Consider the following 4,360-nt stretch of genomic DNA (forward strand, 5'->3'; position numbering starts at 1 on the left):
AATCTAAAATTTAAAGTCAAAGACTTAAATTTAACCAAATATACATGAGTAATTATTCTCTTTTGGACCACCACTACTAATCTAACTCTAAGTTTAAATTGCCTATAGTAAACATATATACAATAGAAGATTCAAGAACGAGGATTTATATCATTTCGGGATAGAATGTCGGGAATATAATCATATGCGCCATTCAATTTCTTAAGAGAAAAAAGAATGACATCATAAGAAAATGATTTATAAACCATTCATCAAATGATATATATTACTTAAGCTAATTCGAAATGAATAAGCTAAGAGAAAAATTAAATGATAATTTCGAATTTAAAATAAGAATCCAACGATGTCCCGATAGCGAGAGTCAAAGTTATTCTTATTTTTATAAACTTCTTCATTGTTTCATATTGTAAATACTTGTCTAAGGTGTCATCTATTGATGAACAGCTAGATGTTGCTGTTGCAAATTTATTTTACCAGGATCTTAGATCTACTCACAAGTATGTTTATTAACACCCTAAATATGAACTTTCTAAAACGATAAAATAAACACATATAAAGTTTAGGAAACCTTACATTGGGTGCAGCGGAATATAATGACTCCTTCCGTTCAGATATCTAGCCCTTGATTCCTTTCTGTAGCAGAGCATTATCAATATCTGAACCTGGATCTCTTTCTCTGAATCTTTGATGCTGAAACTCCTTTGCTGATGATCTTTCTTCACGATCTTCCTCACTATGATTGAGGTATCACTTGATGTGTGTGGGCACTACTCTCACACTAAGAAATTCGAAATTCAAGAGGGAAGAGAAAGAAGAAGTGGCAGCTAAAGATAGGGAGAGAGAAAGGCTCAGGTTTTTCTCTGAAGGAAAAATAGAAAATTTAAGTGTAATTTTCCTGAAGCCTTCACTATCTATTTATAGCATTCCACTAGGGTTAGTTTGAATTATTTGGCATTAAAATAATGAAAATATCAGTTTAAATTTCCTACAAAAGTGGCAGGCCCTATACTAGTGGATTTGGGCCTCACTTTTTGCAATTTTGCAGTTTTATCTTTTTTGCATCTGATTTTCTCAAAAACGCCAATTTTCAAATTCAACCATTTAAATGCCAATTCTAATTATTTAATAACTATAAATAATTATTAAATAATATTGTCATTTATCATATTTATTAATTGAACCATACAAAGTATCATAATTAACAAATATGCCCCTAAAAACTCTTTCTTTACAATTTCGCCATTTACTTAGTGAAAAATTCACAAATAGACATAGTCTAATTTGAGAATTATAATTGATTAATCAAAACCAATTACATGAGTCTTACAAGCAATATTATCTCAACTAGTGGGGGGACCATGGGTCTATATAACCGAGCTTCCAATAAGTAGATCAAGAATTTAGCACTAAAATTCACTAACTTATTAATTCTTCGTTGAATCCACGCATAGAACTTAGAATTGCACTCTCAGTATATAGAATGCTCTATATGTTCCACCATATAGACACATCATTAGTTATCCATTGTTATAATCCTAATGTGATCAATGATCCTCTATATGAATGATCTACACTGTAAAGGGATTAAATTACCGTTACACCCTACAATGTATTTAGTCCTTAAAACACTTGACCCCGTATAAATGATATTTCAGCTTATGTGAAATGAGTACTCCACCATTTATGTTCGTTTGGTCAAGCTCGAAGGAGATCATCCTTTGCTTACTATTCGCCAGATAGAAGCTATAGATTCCATGTTTATGCTAGCGCTCCCACTCAATTGCACTACCGTGTTTCCAAAATGTACGTATCACCCTGACCTAAAAGTAGGCTTAACTAACAAATCAAAGAACACGAATAGCCTCTCGAGATTGAGCCTAATCATATCAGGATTAAGATCATTTGATCTAGGATCAACTAGGTGATATTGACTTGAATAGATATTACGGTAAGTTTAATAAATCTAAGTCAAAGTTCAATATCGGTCCCTTCCGATGCATACTCCATGCATCCAACCTGAGCTTTACTTTAACCAATGTTCTGGAAAGAACATAGTATTTCTCCAAATACAAGTAAACTCTTGTTGTAGATTATCATATCAGTAAAACCCTGTGTCTGATAAATCTAGGAAACTTTATTCACATAGTCATGTTTACTTTCCAATGTGTTGACGGCACAATAAATAGGATCAAGTATGTGAAAAGGGTTTCAGATGAATTTATACATTATGTACATATAATCATGAAATAAATCATGTGAACCATGCAACATTAAATGTTATTTCTGATCTATATTAATAAGTAAATCTGATTATATTTAAATGAGTTTTATTTAGGGCATAACACCCAACAAACTCCCACTTGCACTAATATAAAACAAAAAGTGCGTTTCAAATAATCTCAACACTTTGATATACAAATCAAGTGTAGTAGTAGTAAACTCCTCGTAATAGGATCTGAAAGGTTGAATTAACCACAACCTTTTCTCCACCATTACTCTTCCTTTAATCACAAAATCATTGATAATGTGAAATTCCTCTCTATATGTCTACTCTCTTGGGATACTGGATTCTATACCTTTGGCAACTACTTTTGGTTAATCAGGAAATTAACACTAGTAGTTTAAGGCAATTTGGAATGGTGCCAAAGATGTATAGAACTTTCCTTAGACTGAATAAGTACCTTTCCTACAGCTTTAACATTCAGTCTCTCTCTGGTAGACCTAGAGACTTCAGATAGGTTTTTTCACTTCTCCAAAATCACTATTCCACCCCCAGAGTAATCACCATCTTATCAGAAAGATTTTCTAGCACAAAGGCAAATTTCGAAATCTGATATGGTGTAGTCTAAGAGTTTTAAACACACCCTTATAGACTAACATATAGTTCCTCTTCTTTATCTTAGGATTTACTTGATTGTCTTCCAATGTTCTTCTCCTGGATTAATCTGATACCTACTCATTACTCCCACTCAACAGCAGGTGTCTGGTCTAAGGCATACAAAAACATATCTAAGACCTCTCACTGTTGATTTAAGGAATTCTTTCAGGGCTTTATCTTTTCTGGAATAGTTAAGACTTTTCCTTAGATAAATAAAATCTATACCTAAGAAGTTGTGAAGCTTCTATAGATTGCCATTAGAAAGAAAATGCTTCAGCATCTTACTAAAGTAAGTTGCTTTCATTAGAGTAAGTAATTACCAGGTATACCACAAGCCATAGGTTTAGATAAACTCAAACCTATAATACTAGGAACAGGAAGTTTTGTTAAGTCCATAGAATAGACTTATAAACGAAAATTTCCTTTTATGTCCTTGTAATAGAAAACTTTAGGTTATTCCATGTGAATGGATTAAACCATAGTTCTATTGGCTTTCTTCTTAGTTTCTTATCTTGACAATCCATTACTTGTTTAAACTCACAATGGATTTAAATCACTAGTGTCTCCCAAGTCATAAGAAGGTGAGTTCCTAGAAACTCTCCCACTACGACGAGGTACCGTGAATTATGTCGAAGAAAACTAAATGGTATTAACCTCTTCGGTTGTGACAAGACAACAGAGGCAGTGGGATCATCATATGTTATATGATGATAGAACACTTTTGGAATCAAGAATTAAATATCTCATTTATTTGCTACTTGTTTTCAGACTTAGTCATTTTCTTAGAAAAGTAGTATTTGTTTGAACAAACACTTTCTTATCTATTGACAATGGGATGGTCCACCCCTAATCACTTAGAATAGCTAACAAACCATGGTTAACAGTTCTAGCTTTTCTTAAGATTTTGATTAGGTCATCCATGAATCTAGTAATGATTTACATTAAGTATACAACCATTACATCATTCTGAAATTGTATTACCATAGAAGGATTTAGGCAACGACTAGTAACTAATCATCAATATGAAACTCGAAATTTCTGGGGAGGTAAGTTTGGATATAATTCAAAAATCAATTTAATGATCTTTGAACTGCATATCTACTAACTATTTCTCCACCCCTATCAGTTCGCAAGATCTTTAACCACTTACCTTAATGGTTTTAACCATTGCTAGAAATTAATGAAATTTTTCAAACATTTCAAATTTCTTGCTAAAAGGTATAATCTAGAGTTATCGTTTTAAGAATACAACGAAAAACTCATATCCACCCCTGAATGTACATCCATCTGCGAATGAGATGAACTACTTTCAGTGGATATAGGCATATTAACTCTTTGCAGAGATTGATCTTGTCAAATCCACTATGAACAAGATACAAATGCCATAGATTAAAAAAATGTGGTAGTGTCTATGATGACATAGGTTTAGTTACATCAAAGAGTTCTTAGAATAGTTCAAGTGGTTCTTGGTCACAGAATACC

This window comes from Cannabis sativa, chromosome 9, assembly GCF_029168945.1.
Source record: "Cannabis sativa cultivar Pink pepper isolate KNU-18-1 chromosome 9, ASM2916894v1, whole genome shotgun sequence".
Lineage (NCBI taxonomy): Eukaryota > Viridiplantae > Streptophyta > Magnoliopsida > Rosales > Cannabaceae > Cannabis > Cannabis sativa.